The sequence below is a fragment of the Carcharodon carcharias genome, chromosome 16 (assembly GCF_017639515.1).
Source record: "Carcharodon carcharias isolate sCarCar2 chromosome 16, sCarCar2.pri, whole genome shotgun sequence".
In the NCBI taxonomy this organism is placed as follows: Eukaryota; Metazoa; Chordata; class Chondrichthyes; order Lamniformes; family Lamnidae; genus Carcharodon; species Carcharodon carcharias.
In genome coordinates, this window is record NC_054482.1 from 42,952,421 (window position 1) to 42,968,988 (window position 16,568).

Sequence of the window (16,568 nt, forward strand, 5' to 3'; positions counted from 1 at the left end):
TGCAACACCTGCCCCTTCACTTCCTCTCTCCTCACCGTCCAAGGGCCCAAACACTCCTTTCAAGTGAAGCAGCATTTCATTTGCATTTCCCCCAACTTAGTCTACTGCATTCATTGCTCCCAATGCGGTCTCCTCTACATTGGAGAGACCAAACGTAAACTGGGCAATCGCTTTGCAGAACACCTGCAGTCTGTCCACAAGAATGACCCAAACCTCCCTGTTGCTTGCCATTTTAACACTCCACCCTGCTCTTTTGCCCACATGTCTGTCCTTGGCTTGCTGCATTGTTCCAGTGAAGCTCAACGCAAACTGGAGGAACAGCACCTCATCTTCCGACTAGGCACTTTACAGTCTCCTGGACTGAATATTGAATTCAACAACGTTAGATCTTGAACTCCCTCCTCCATCCCCACCCCTTTTCTATTTCTTTCCCCTTCCTTCTGTTTTTTCCAATAATTTATTTAGATTTTTCTTTTCCCACCTATTTCCATTACTTTTAAATCTTTTATGTCCTGCTAGTCTTTCCACCCCACCCCCACTAGAGCTGTACCTTGAGTGCCCTACCATCCATTCTTAATTAGCACATTCATTTAGATAATATCACCACCTTCAACACCTTTGTGTTCTTTTGTCTGTGACATCTTTTGATTATCTGCTCCTATCACTGCTTGCTTGTCCCTGCAACCACACCACCCCCCCCCACACTTCTCTCCACCCAACCTACCCCCCCCGACCTTAAACCAGCTTATATTTCACCCCTCTCCTTATATTCACTTAGTTCTGTTGAAGGGTCATGAGCACTTGAAACGTCATCTCTTTTCAGACCTGCTGAGTTTTTCGATGTAATTCTGCTTTGTTTTGGATTTCCAGTATCCACAGTTTTTTGTTTTTATCTCTGTGTTTAATTGACTGCCACTACTCTTCAAGAAATGCCTGCCTTGAAGAAGTTTTGCTCCTCTCTGCAACAAGATTTCCGTGTCTCTCTTTCGCCTATTCACCTTCATTGCTTTTCACTTCTCTCCTGGTGTTTGACAAGGTGTTTACTAAAACCCACATTCACAGCCATATCTCCTTTCTCAGTGACTGTCTCCATCTCCGACTTACCCCACGTGGATTTCAATTGAAATTCCATCCCTCTTGTTTCAAACCCACCCAGGATTACAGGTATCTCCGGGACATAAGACATTTCTCGGACTGCTGTTCCCGTCACATTCTGAGATCCATACTCAGTGCCATGCGCCGCTATATGAACACACTCGACCTGTCCCTCCAGCAGCACCACCGTACCCTTTTTCAAAGCTGCGCGTGCCCCAGTTTCATTTTATTCTTCATCTCATCCGACACCTCAACAAGAAACTTTTTCTCTTTCTCTCAAGTGCTAAGGAACGCAAGCTCCAACAACTCATCAACACCAACACCCATCTAGGACCCTCCACCCCTGCCTGTCCCTCCGTCCCCACCTCATCTTCCAATCCCAGCCCCGGCCGTGTATTCACTATACCCCCTGACCTTCCCCTCTCCGACGCTGAACGTTCAGTGCTCAGCAAAGGACTTAGTTTCATACCCTTACGCCCTCATCTCAATGAATTTCGGGCTCGGCACAATGCTGAACTCTTCTTCCGCCGTCTTCGTCTCCGGGCTCACTTCTTTGGGCAGGAGTCCTCTCCCCGTTCAACGGGTTCTTTTACCCACCTTCGATATTCTCCCTCCACCTGGACCCCACCCTCTGAATTCTTACCTTCCCTTGATCTTTTCATTGAGAACTGTCGGCGTGACATTAGTCGTCTCAATTTCTCTGCTCCTCTCACCTATTCTAATCTGTCTCTCTCTGAACTTACTGCACTCCATTCTCTCAGGTCCAACCCTGACTTGTCATCAAACCAGCTGACAAGGGTGGTGCTGTTATTGCCTGGCGCACTGGCCTCTACCTCGCGGAGGCTGAGCGTCAACTCGCAGACACTTCCTCCTACCTCTCCCTGTACGATGACCCCCACTGAACATCAAGCCATTGTTTCGAGGACTGTCACTGACCTCATCTCCTCTGGAGATCTTCCTCCCACAGCTTCCAACCTGATAGTCGCTCAACTTCGGACGGCCTGCTTCTACCTCCTACCCAAAATCCACAAACAGAACTGTCCTGGCAGACCGATCGTGTCAGCCTGCTCCTGCCCCATGAAACTCATTTCTCATTATCTTGACACCCTTCTCTCTCCCCTTGTCCAGTCCCTTCCCACCTCATTCCGTGATTCCTCTGACCCCTTACGTCACATCAACAATTTCCAGTTCCCTGGCCCCAACCACTTCCTCTTCACCATGGACGTCCAATCCCTCCACACCTCCATCCCCCACCAGGATGGTCTGAGGGCCCTTAGCCTCTTCCTTGAACAGAGGCCCGAACAATCCCCATCCACCACTACTCTCCTCCGTCTGGCTGAACTCGTTCTCACACTGAACAATTTCTCCTTTAACTCCTCTCACTTCCTCCAAATAAAGGGTGTGGCTATGGGTACCCGCATGAGCCCCAGTTATGCCTGTCTCTTTATGGGGTATGTGGAACATTCCTTGTTCCAGTCCTACTCCGGCCCCCTTTCACAAATCTTTCTCTGGTACATCGATAATTACTTCGGTGCTGCTTCATGCTCTCGTCGGGACTTGAAAAAATTTATTAATTTTGCTTCCAATCTCCACCCCTCCATCATTTTCACATGATCCATCTCTGACACTTCCCTTCCCTTCCTTGACCTCTCTGTTTCAATCTCTAGTGATAGACTGTCCACCAATATCCATTACAAGCCTACCGACTCCCACAGCTACCTCAACTACAGCTCCTCACACCCCGCTTCCTGTAAGGACTCTATCCCATTCTCTCAGTTCCTTCGCCTGCGTCGCATCTGTTCTGATGATGCTACCTTCAAAAACAGTTCCTCTGACATGTCCTCCTTCTTCCTTAACCAAGGTTTTCCACCCATGTCGTTGACAGGGCCCTCAACCATGTCTGGCCCATTTCCCGCGCATCCGCCCTCATGCCTTCTCCTCCCTCTCAGACACATGATAGGGGGCCCCTTGTCCTCACTTATCACCCCACCAGCCTCCGCATTCAAAGGATCATCCTCCGCCATTTCTGCCAAATCCAGCATGATGCCACCACCAAACATATCTTCCCTTCACCCCGCCCGGCAGCATTCCGTAGGGATCGTTCCCTCTGGGACACCCTGGTCTACTCCTCCATCACCCCCTACTCCTCAAACCCCACCTATGGCACCTCCCCATGCCCATGCAAAAGATGCAACACCTGCCCCTTCACTTCCTCTCTCCTCACCGTCCAAGGGCCCAAACACCCCTTTCAAGTGAAGTAGCATTTCACTTGCATTTACCCCAACTTAGTCTATTACATTCATTGCTCCCAATGCGGTCTCCTCTACGTTGGAGAGACCAAACGTAAACTGGGCGATCGCTTTGCAGAACACCTGCGGTCTGTCCACAAGAATGACCCAAACCTCCCTGTCGCTTGCCATTTTAACACTCCACCCTGCTCTCTTGCCCACATGTTTGTCCTTGGCTTGCTGCATTGTTCCAGTGAAGCTCAACACAAACTGGAGGAACAGCACCTCATCTTCCGACTAGGCACTTTACAGCCTTCCGGACTGAAAATTGAATTCAACAACGTTAGATCTTGAACTCCCCCCTCCATCTCCACCCCCTTTCTCTTTCTTCCCCCTTCCTTTTGTTTTTTTCCAATAATTTATATAGATTTTTCTTTTCCCACCTATTTCCATTACTTTTAAATCTTTTATGCCCTGCTAGTCTTTCCACGCCACCCCCACTAGAGCTGTACCTTGAGTGCCCTACCATCCATTCTTAATTAGCACATTCGTTTAGATAATATCACCACCTTCAACACCTCTGGGTTCTTTTGTTCTTTTGTCTGTGACATCTTTTGCTCCTATCACTGCTTGCTTGTCCCTGCAACCACACCACACCTCCCACACTTCTCTCCGCCCAACCCTACCCCCACCCCACCTTAAACCAGCTTATATTTCACCCCTCTCCTTATATTCACTTAGTTCTGTTGAAGGGTCATGAGGACTCGAAACGTCAACTCTTTTCATCTCCACCGATGCTGCCAGACCTGCTGAGTATTTCCAGGTAATTCTGTTTTTGATTCAGACGAACACTTTGGTGGGTGGACTATAGAAAAATGCTGATGTGTACGTACACCAAAATGCTTGATGCATTGGGAAACCTGTCAGTACGCCTGCTGTCAATATAAAGGAGCATGGAGGAGCCAGGCTCCAACTTGGCAAAGGGCTTTGTGCAGAGTTGCCTCTCATCCTTTCCAATGAGAAAATAGTGGCCAGTCCATTAGTGCACATTTGGATGCAACCATGGTGCACTTTTCCACGATAGTGCAGCTCCAAGCCAGGATTTCTAGGCCCAGGGCCGCTCATGGTTGTCCTCCAAGATTATCAGTGGTTTCCTCCACTGAAAGTCAGCAGCATTTCAATCACCTTCTGCAGGCATTGAGGTAGTGTTACGTAGGAGCACAAGGACAGGCAAAGTTACATGGAAGACAGGCACTAAGGGAATGCACAATGGTGACTTGTTGACTTTTGTAAGGATGATGTAATGTTTTGATTGATAGAAGTTGGTTTGGAATGTTTTGTGGTGACTTTTATTTCAGCACTGGCCAAGAGGATGCTGTGAGATGATAAGGATAGTAAGGTGTGAGACTGCTAATGAATGGGGAATTGCAGTTACAGTTACAGATACCACAGTTCGATGAATCGATCACAGACTGCCCGGCCAGAGGGGGATGTGTTGGTTGCCTCCTCTCTTCTTCCTCCTCTTGCTGCTCCTCCACTTCCCCTTCTTCCTCCTCCCCAGCTGCTCGCCGTATACCTGGTGGCAGGTGCTATACCCTCATGGTGGCAAGTTTGTGCAGGATGATGCAGACACACACGTTGATGAGTACTGCAGGTCATCTCCAGAGCAGTCCAGGCATTGGAAGTGTTGCTTACGCACCCCAATGATCTGCTAAGTGACATTTTGTGCGCCAGCAAGGCCTTCTGTTATATGCTCATCGCCCATTTGTGCATGGATGTGCACTGAAGTCATGAGTCGGTAATCAGCAGATAGCCCTTGTTGCTGAGTAGCCACCCTCTGGTTTTTCTTAAAAACAAAAAAACTGCGGATGCTGGAAATCCAAAACAAAAACAGAATTACCTGGAAAAACTCAGCAGGTCTGGCAGCATCGGCGGAGAAGAAAAGAGTTGACGTTTCGAGTCCTCATGACCCTTCGACAGAACTTGCGTTCGAGTCCAAGAAAGAGTTGAAATATAAGCAGCTTATATTTCAACTCTTTCTTGGACTCGAACGCAAGTTCTGTCGAAGGGTCATGAGGCCTCGAAACGTCAACTCTTTTCTTCTCCGCCGATGCTGCCAGACCTGCTGAGTTTTTCCAGGTAATTCTGTTTTTGCTCTGGTTTTTCTTGTTGACTCTAATGCAGATAGTACAATAGATTGCTGCAGAATGAAAGCATCATGACTGGTGCCAGGATACTTGGCACTGACCTGCATGTTTAGCTAGAAACTGAGGGAGCGCAATCCCTTCCAGTTACAGTGTATTTCTGAATTTACATACGCTGCCCACAAAATGATGTGTGTACAGTCACTGGCAACCTGTGCCATGAGGAAGTCTGCAATCCTCACAAAGCTCTATGCTCCCTCCACCTGCTGTCCTGTGGCAAGAGAGAATGAAATGTAGCCAGCTCTCTGCATTCAGAGTATTGACTTATTTTGTGCAACAGTGGATGGAAAACTTGGAGATATTGCAAATATCGCCTGCTCCAGCAAGGAAGGAGACAGCCACAATCCCTTCACAGCCACTGGCAATGCAGTTCTCGTCCTGCCTTGCAACTTCAGGCCAAGGGAAGTAGAAATAACTGCACCCATGTCTGGCAGCAATTGGTGTGATAGAACCATTGAAGTCAGACCTAGTCCTTCATTGACAGCACCTTCCACTCCCATGGTCTCTACCATCTAGAAGTACCAGGGCAACAGATGCATGGGAACACCACCACCTACAAGTTCCTCTCCAAGCCACACACAGTGCTGACTTGGAAATATATCACTGTTCCTTCACTGTCGCTGGGTCAAAATCCTGGAACTCCTTCCCAAACAGCACTGTGGGTGTACCTACGCCATATGGACTGCAACAGTTCTAGATGGCAGCTCATCACAACCTTCTTAAGGGCAATTAGTGATTGGCAATAAAACTGCTGGCCTAGCACATCCCGTGAAGAGTGCCAAACCACTCCCAAGTGACTTCACCAACTGTCAATGATAATACAAGCTACCAAACAGTTCTGCTAACTCGGCATCAGCCAGTAGAGGAAACAGCTAGCAACTAGCCTGAAAGTAGTTGATGATCACTCTAAATAGTGCTGGTGTGGTGGTGTTCTTCCTGTTGCTGAATGCATGCTCAGCTGCATGAGGTTAAGAGAGGGTGCTAGGTGGAACGCTTTGATCGAAAATGGCACTGTTAGCATCAAATCACCATGACACACTGACTGACATCACTATCTGCCTACTCTGGACATTTCTGATTGCTCCTGCACTAACATCTTTATCAAAATGGTGTCTGGCACAGCCAGTGAGAGTGCATGGTGTGGACACCATTTTGATCCAAAATGACACTCGTAGCAGCACAAATACAGCTGCCAGGCAACCAAACTTTGCTGCCAGAGAATCTACAATTGGCAACAATTAATCCTTATTGTTATGATCTCAATGATCATGTCTTCACAGATATGGTACCATGACAAGGCATCTCAAAACAATTGTTAATAGCATGCCTTCATTTAAATACCATTTTCTAAGGAAGAAAAGAGTGTGAGAATATGCAGACAACAACAACAAAAATTATTCTGTCCAGCTGAAAATTGTGCTAGAAATAGAATTCACATATATCACAGTAAATATCTACACTAACAAGGCCTTCTGTCTTCACTGGTTAGTTTTCCAAAGTTTCTCACTTGTGAATTTATTCATCCTATGTCATGAGCAGCTATTATTTTGTTATGTAAATGTTCAACTCTGCTCAAGTCCCAGAGGGAAACTTGAAACAGCTGCCACGACTGTTTAGAGATGCTTGCCTTGAATTCAGTAGTAATGAGCCCACCAAGACTTAGAGGTTTTTTACAAAATTAAATTAAACATTTATTAATTAAAGAAAAGATTTTAAGCAGTTTATTATGTCTACAAATTACTACGATAATAACTCCTAAATCTCCTAATTAATCTAGATCCCAGTCACACCTCTGTTAAGGCAACAGTAGAACAAAATAGATTTCAACAGACCCAGGCAAAGGATACAATACCCTGGGCATGATATTCAAAATAAATTTTCTCAGCTACGGTTCCTGTAGACAGCAACTTGAGGCATAGAGGCTGGAGGCCTCCATGTTAGATCTTAGAATGCTTTCTTCCTTACGCATAATCTCATCTCCTTTATACATATTTCTCCCTTTTTAATGTAAATCCATTGTTCCAATATGTCTTTGCAACTTCATTTTTTCCATAATATAAAGGATCCATAGTATTCATATTATCAGCAACCTTTGGGAAAAATAAACACACTGTTTGACTTAGCTTCGGATGACTAGGTGTAACATCTCATGATCTCTTTGAAATTTAAACTACTCTGTTTTATCTAAATGTGGAAATGCTCCTCACACCACACATTCTAAAACTTCAGCCATGTTTACGTATTTAGCATTTCAAATGTAGCTTCCCTTTTGATAACTCAAAACTCCAGGCCAGCTGTCTCTAATTCAATTAAATCCCTCACATACACATTCAAACAGAGAAACTAATCCAAACCCCATTATTAACCTACCTTTACAATAAACCACAATAATATTGTGAAAATTATTATATTTCCATGACAATGTGTCAGTGTTCCGGGAACTCAAACCCACTTTCAGGAGAGGGGAGAAAATTGAGAAAAAGTTTGCCTTCTTGAATCTCAAATGGAAGATTCAATACAGGAATTATGTACAATAATAAATAGAAAAATGAAACATTTTTAGCTTATGCCCAGGTGTGAAAATAACTTTCCATAACCCAGCAATCAAACACCCGAATGAATTTAATTATACAAAGATCACATTGGAATCAGCAAGTTTGCATTAGCCAAAATGGGAAATGGTCTCTTTCCTGTACTAAAAACAATGACTCATCCTAGGTTAAAGTGCCACAGACGTAGACATACAGATGATGCATCACAACCAGGGCCTGGAAAAGTCTTGAGAGATAAAGTTAAATGCCGACATTTCTCATATGACATCACATGCCACAAAACATTCAACTCAGAAAATTTAAAGGTTTTCAATTATTAAAAAAGGGAATATTTCTTTATCTTTAATCAAAATACATCCTACAATATTTTCTTGTATCCGATCTGGTCATTCCGCATCATTTCTCCATCGTTTACCAGGAATCAAAGAAAAACTCAGAAGGCTAGCAGTCTGAAACAAATTGGGAAATACTGGAAATTACATTAGCTTCTGAAGAGAGCTCCTCATGGAAGATTGATTCTGATCTTCTTCCTGGTCTCTCAGGTTATCACCTCTCTCTGCTGCTGCCGCTCTGAAGCAACAGCTTCCATCCACCTCTGCCTCACCCAATGTTATTTCTTTGTTTGGAACCTCTTTCAATTCTCACGTGTTACCCCTTGCCTATTCATCCTGGGTGGCTTGGTGCATTATTTTAAAAAGTACTTAATCATTCTAAGGGAAGGTAAATGCTGAATCCCAGCATCCTGCACATTGCCACTCACTGCTGCTCCTCAAGCCACACTGCAGTGTCCTACAGCCTTCCAGTTTCAGTCATGCCAATCAATTTCTGGGAAGCCCATATGAAACAAATGTACTGCATTGGGTCTAATTAGCAATCCCCAAACTCAGTGGCACCATGCTTTAAAGGAGAATGAGTTGTGGAATTTAAGCTACAGTGCCAGATTCACAGGGCAGAGTTTTACTGGCCCCCAGCTGACATACTGGGAAGCCTTGTAAAATATCAGGGAGCTGCAACAGAACAGCTCCTGATGCAGCCCCACTGCGGGGGAGGTTTTCCAGTATTGGTTGGGTGGTGGGAAGCTGACTTACACAATTAAAGGCCATTTTATCAGGATGACAGCATTTTACCGACAGCAGAACGGTGGGCCTCCGCCTCATGGGGAGATCACCAACTTCAGGGAGCCAGTCTCCCTGTGGCAGCTCATGGGGGGTCACCGGAGCTGGACACCCCACTCCATGGCCCACAGAGGAGGCCACAGACACAAAAGGCAACTACCTGCAGCTCCATTGATTCCCCCCCAAAGGAATTTCCAGTCTGACACTTGTTCCCATGCATTTTTAATTTTTAATTTACTTACCTTCAAGGTCCCAAGGACTCCTGCCTGCCTCAGCACTGACCACCCCTCCTGGGCCAACAGCATCAGAAGCCTGTCCGATGTATTTACTTGAACACTGCTCCCACAAGTAGCCATTTCGGAGGTCATCTCTGATGAAAATCACTAAGCCGAGCATGCTGTTGCCAAGTGCATGCTCAGGACATGCTCTTTGCCCCAACAACAGGGTCCCAAAGCCCATGGCAAAATTCAGGCCATGGAGCTCAAAGTAGGCCATTCAGCCTATTGTGCCTGTCACAGCTGCTTGAAATTGCGATTGGGTGTGAATTTGGTTGAGGTAGTGCCTCTGGGTGTGGTTCTACATAAGTTTTGCACCCTCCTGGAGGGAGGTGTGTGCTGCACCCCGGCTGCTTCCAGAATGACCCACCCTCTTAAGAAGGACGCCAACATAGACCACCCCTGTGAAGTATGTTAGGAACTAGCCAATTTAAGTAAGTTATATTTGTGTTTGTGGGTAAGAGTGAAGTTTAATATGTGTTTCTGTATTGGTGTGTTAAGAAAAGGGGAAACTTGAGTTTTAGTTTCACTTTAAAAATTGCCTTCATTCTGATAAGATTTTATGGCTCTGGAAGAGAAGTTAAAACAAACAAGGGAGAAAACAACTGTGCTGTTGCTTAGCAACAGAGGTCCAAAGAGAGGGGCCCCACACAGACAGAGAAACTGAAAGCAGTTTGAGTTCGGTTGGTCATCATTCTCCAAGACGAGGGGAGCAGTTAAGCCTTTTTAGCTGGCATACTAGCAGACTGCTGAGGAAAATATCTAAGAATTTTAGATGAATTGCTCTAAAGTTAAAGCAACAGTCAAAGTCAAGTGAGGGTTCTGGATCTCAAGGGAGATACCAAGTTGTCAGCAATCTACAGGGAGAAAAAACTGCAGGGAGCAGGTCCTAAAGGAAAAAGAGAAAGGCCAAGAAGACCTTCCAGTTAAATCAAAGGACAAAGACAGGAACCGAGTAAAGATCCCGTTCAGTGTAACTGAAAGCAAACAGCAGAGAGGAAGGCTCCAAGCTTAAAGGGAGAAAGCTGCAAGATGCAGACTTAAAGCAAAATAGACTTGCAAGAAATCAGAAGATCCAAGGAGACAGCCAGAGATTTGTAATTCTTTACTATGGCCATGTGAAGCAGTGGTGCTCTGTTGGCATGGCTGAGACTGAGAGTGTGTGAAAGGAAGCTTGAATGCGAGTGGCGATCCAGGGGAGACAAATATCGGAAGGAGAGTTTGAAAATCTGGAGGTGACCCCTTGTGGAAGGCATCTGAGAGAAAGCATCATTTAGGAGAAGATTCCAAAGTGAGTTCTGAGAATGGAGATTTGAAACCCTTATGTGAAAGATGGAGTTCAGTGAGACCAGTTGACTCACAGTGTGACAAGAGTCTGGGGGGAATTGATAAGGGTCCATAGCATCTGTTTGGGGTGGCATCTGTCACTTGGTTTCTGGGTGTGGTGTGCCTGACCATGTCGCCTATTGGTTTACATGGACTGTGTACTTACATTGAACATGAGAGTATAAGATAGCTTTTCTAACTTGTGTCATCCTTATGAATCTGTATATATCTGTAAATATTTAGTTGTGGGTGAAGGAGCATTGTAATATGGTTCATCTTTTCTTGTTTAGTACATGTTTTATTCTTTTGTTAAAGTTCATCAGCTGTCTCCTGTGACTTTTGTCAGTAGCCACTCTCCACATTTCTAAAAAAATATAAGTTTTGATCTATCAAGCCCTATTCTACCCTAGGATTTAACTGGGACCTGTATAACATCAGCTGGGATCATAACAAGTGGCTCTTTCCTAACATCACAGACCAAACCAGCAGACTTCTTAATCTGGACCATGAAGATTCATTGCTTGAACACTTGTCATTCAGTGGACTGTTTCTGGAGTTGAGTTCCTGGATTTGGCAGTGTGTGTTGCTATATCCTCCCAAGGATGTCAGAGGAATAGGTGACCTGACCACACAATGGCTGCAACAGGTATGGGTCAACAGCATGGCAGGGATGGAGCAGAAGCTGCAGAGAGGACAGGATCAATGCAGTGCCTTCACTCACTTAGAGTTGAACTCCCCCATGCTCCTTGACAGTGACAGGAGGCTGTGTGGTAGGCCAGCCAATACACCCAGCATATGGATGTGTATGCCCAGTGGTATGCTGCCCCATTGAGGTCTTCATGTGAGTCCTCTGCAGCAATACACATCTACAACCTCACTCCCTGGCAAGGCAAACAAACCATCCTTTCCCCCTCGGTGTGGCTGCAACCCAACCTTCAAGCATGAAGCCCATATCTGAGCAGATGACTGAAAGTGTCATATCGAGTGGTGAGGCTTCTTCATTAGTGCTGTAGTATTTCTCTCTTTTCTCCTCCTGGGGCTCCTGTAACTGGGCAGGTGGCAGTTCTCAGGTGTCTGAAATGCAAAACTCAGAAGGTGAAGGTTGAGGTGAGGGAAGGGGATTGGCCTGCATGGATAGAGATGGAGAAAGTGTAAGCAGGTCGCCTGCCAGCCGAGATGATAAGGAAGCCTGGCCTGTGTGGGTGTTGAGTGGTCCCATGAAGAAAATGATGATGTGGGTGAGAGAGTGAATGGTGATGTCCCTTGAATTGCAATGAGTGCGGGCCCTGTGAATGTGTGATAGGTTTGTGAGTGTGTGAGTTGAGTGACAAAATGAGTGACTTACTGTGGCAGAGCGGAGGAGATAATTCATCTTTTTGTGGCACTGGGTGGCTGCCCTCTTTTGCAGGGTGTTGGCACTGACCACAGTTGCCACCACCTCCCAAGCCAGGTTAGTGCTATTGTTGCCCACCCTGCAGCCAATGCGGGGGTAGAGGAGATCCTGGCGGAACTACAAGGCATCCAAGAGTCGCTCGAAAGACGTGCCGCTGAGCCTGGGGGCTGCAATCTTCTTCAGTTTCAAGGCCATGTCTTCCGTGCATCAGTGGTGAGCTGGAAGCACTGAGATGTGTACTTGCGGCTGGACTTTAAACATAGCACCCGGCGTGATGCAGCGGCGGGGTGATGGCGAGTGGGTGAATGAGAACCGACCCACCATGGAAACGGCGTGTTTTTCAGGAGTGCATAAATAATGAGGCGGGTTAGGGACGATACCGTGTGAAAACCCGTCACTGTGGCCGGTGGGTAAAATGTCATTTTAACCGCCCACTACCACACTTACTGCAAATTTGGGAAAATTCCGCCCTCAGTTTTTAACATGATTTAGATGAAAGGGCTGGGTGCAATGTTTGCAAGTTTCCTGATGTTACAAAGCTAGTTCTGAAAGTAAGTTATGAGGAGGATAAAAAGGTCTGGATTTTTGTCGTTGAATCATATGTCGGGAATCAGGAATTTTCCCAATCCTGTGATCATGCAGGAGGCAGAAACGGGCCCAGAGATGGAGGCAAGTCGATGCCGATGCAGCCCCGTTTTGAGGCCTGTCTTCGTGGAGGAGAACATCGACGGCTCGAAACAATGAATTAGGCAATGCCGATCAGTTCCATGATGCTCCCCATCCCCCCCTCAACCACACTCCCCATACCCACCCTCCCCTGCCCCCTCACCCAGTGTTCACCTTTGGCCTTATAATAACACACACTGCAACCCCTTCGAAGATCTGAAAAATAAAAATAAACAGCTGAATAAGCTATTGGGAAAAATAAACTCTCTCCTGGAGGGTCATGAGTCTCAAAATAATCACACAATTTAAAAACCACTTAAAAGAACCATCATCCTTTGAAGAGATCATAAAACTGTGAAGGCAGCCTGGCAATGCTTTGTTACCTTTTGCATCTGCCAGTTCTGACTATGGGTGACATCGTTACACCCAGGATTGCAGCATTTCCTGGTGAACTGTCAAGCAGGAAACATTTTTCCTGCCTCCAGGTCACATGTCACGACCTCACCGCTCAGATATAAATCAGGAGACCTTCCCGATCATGGCCCCCACTCCATAAAAATCATGGGGGATCTGAACTGACAACTTTAAGCAGCAGACAGCCGAGGGTCATGACCCACCCCCTTTCCAGTGCTGGTGAAAATAGCTGGCGCTTGGAACAGAAGCAGGACTTCTGGATCCAGGTGCCAGCTGCCATTTTTCCCTGGCTCCATCTCCATTCTGGTCCCAATTGGAACCATGAATATTTGGCCCAAAGAGTCTGTGAATGGATATAGATAGGTTAAGTGAATGGGAAAAAGATGGAAGGTGGAATATAATGTGGGAAAATGTGAGGTAGGAAGAATGGAAAAAACAGAATTTTTTTTAAAGCAAGAAACTATTAATTTTGGTGCTCAGAGGGATTTGGGTATCCTTGTGCACAAAATGCATTAAGTAAACATGCAGGTCCAGCAAGCAATTAGGAAGGCAATGGGAATGTTGGCCTTTAATGCAAGGGGATTGGAGTACAAGATCAAGAAATTCTTGCTGCCATCGTACAGGGTATTGGTGAGATCACAACCAGAGTACTGTCTGCAGTTTTGGTCACCTTACCTAAGGAAGGACATACTTGCCTTAAGTATGCAATGAAGGCTCACTCGATGGATTCCTGGGATGAGAGGAGTCCTGTGAAGAGAGATCGAGTAGAATGGGCATATACTCTCTGGAGTTTAGAAGAATGAGAAGTGATTTCATTGAAACAAATAAGATTCTGAGAGGCCCTGACAGGATGAGAAGCTATTTCCCCAGCCTAAAGACTCTAGAAGTAGGGGTTCTATTCTCAGCATAAGGGATTTGTCATTTACAACTAGTTGAGGAGAAATCCTTTTACTCAGAGGGTTGTGAATTTTTAAATTCAAAAATTTTAAATACAAATTAGGAGCAGAAGTAGGCCACTCGGCCCCCTGAACCTGCTCTGTCATTTGACTAGGTCATGGCTGACCTTTTTGGGGCCTCAGTTCTACTTTTCTGTCTATCGCCTATGTCATGACAATAGATCACAGCCCAAATTACTTAAGGGCATATTGAATTTTTTGAGGAAGACATGTGTTTTTTTAAAAAAGGACATACAAGCAAAAGCTAAGACTATAAAGTAACCACTTGCTAGAAAATTCCTATGAGGGTTATACTTGATTGACTAATCCAGCGAGAACAAGGAATGTCATGCCTAAAAAGATGTCAAGGTCCGCTTCAGACAGAGACACATGAAATGGAAAAGACTGAACTTTAATCGCCTCTGGTTGCTGACAAAATAGAGACTGATATATAATTCAACAAGAGGTAGTTTCTGCTGAGATGTGGTAAATTATATCTCAGAATATGGAAATGGCCTGAGTTGAAAGAAAGCAGATTCTGGGCGAAAGACATATTTGGTTTTCCCTTTCTGGAATACACAAGGAAAGGGGTTAAAAAACCAACTGCAAACCTGATCTGTGTGTTCTAGTTCAGGTGTGCTAGTGTGTGCTGTGAAGGTCAGAGCAAAAGAGCAGCAACTAGGCACCGTCTAGGTAAAAGTCTCTCTCTGCTCTATCTCTCTCTCTGTTGCTGGAGGCAAGTCAGAAATCAGCAAAACCACAGTCAAAAAGGAAACAGGACAACTCCTTCAGCCAAACTGCAGAACCAAATGTCTCCAAACCAAATGCTCAATTGCCAAAGTCAGGGCTACCAGGATCACCCAACTTAACAGCTGCAATATTTCACCATCTACTCTTCACGGACAAGCCAAAGACTGATTTGCGTACCTTTGTTAACTTTTATTTTTGGACTTAACTTCTCATTTCTGATCTGTGTGTTTGTGTGTTGTGTTTTTATTATGTTTTCCAGGGTTTTAGTAACTAATAAACTTACATTTTCTTTAACTGAAGAAAGCCTGGTTAAATTGGCACCTTCTAAAATATAAACACATTTGGACTGGGAAAAGGTATCCACAAGGGAAGGGATTCTTTTTAAATTAACCTTGTTGTGACCAATCAATGGGATTGAATAAAGAAGGATAGCCAGCTCATTCCTCCTCACCTGGGAGCATAACAAAATTGGGGTCCCATTCGGGAAATTAACAATTTGAGGTATCTCGTCCAGGATCATGACAAATCGGTGGAATTCGGTGGGACTGATCATATAACTGGTCATATAACACCTATAACTGTTAACTCCAGCGGGTTGTGGGGATTAATTGCTGGGTATATTTAAGGCTGAGATAGATTTTTGGACTCTAGGGATTCAAGGGACCAAGTTGAGTTTGATACCCAATTCTCCAATCCAAGCACCAAGAAAGTTACCTTGCTGAATTTACTCTTATAAAGTGCTATATTAATTACATTGCGTGAACAACACAACTAGGCCATCCCAGCCAACCAGGTTGTACCTTATGCTCTACACAAGCCTTCTCTCACTCTATCTAACCCTAACAGCAAACCCTTCTATTTCTCTCTCCTTCATTATCCAGCTTTCTGTTAAATGCAGCTATGATGATTTACATCAGAAAACTGTATATGTACAGTTCTGATGAAAGGTCATCCACCTAACACATTAACTCTGTGTCTCTCTCAACAGATGCTGCCAGAGATGCTGGGAAGTTCCAGCATTTTGTTTTTATTCAGTTAAAATAACTCAACCCTGAGCCCTTCGTACATATGGGGGTTGACAGAGAGACATACATGAATGGAAGAGATTAAGTTATCTTGCTTTGAAGAACATCACACATATAGAAGCTGCTAACATCTGATATATTTTAGTTGGGAGTGCTTCTTTAACTTTTACTCAGTGCATATGATACCAAAAAAATATTTATGATAGTGTTTGCTTTAACTTCAAAAAGGATTAAAGCGGGCAATTCCAGGCTCCGTTCAACATTTTCTTTTGCTCGTATCTAGCGACAGGCTGTCTAACAGGAAGAGGGCAAAGAGGTCTTTATTTAGCCAACTATACTTTTCCTTCCTTTTTGGAAAACATTTCAGTTACTGGCACATGAGACACACTTTTGGCTGTCAGTCTGGAATTTATTTTCCTGGACTAAAATAAAACAAAACTCATAAAAATTAAAAGAAACGCCTGCTATGATAGGTGTTTTAACACAAAGCAAATATACTGAAGCAAAAATAGCAGTTCAAAGGTTGTTTCTTTAATGCATCAGTAGGTAAATTCAGCATCCAACTTGGATCTAATGCACATGGGGCAGGA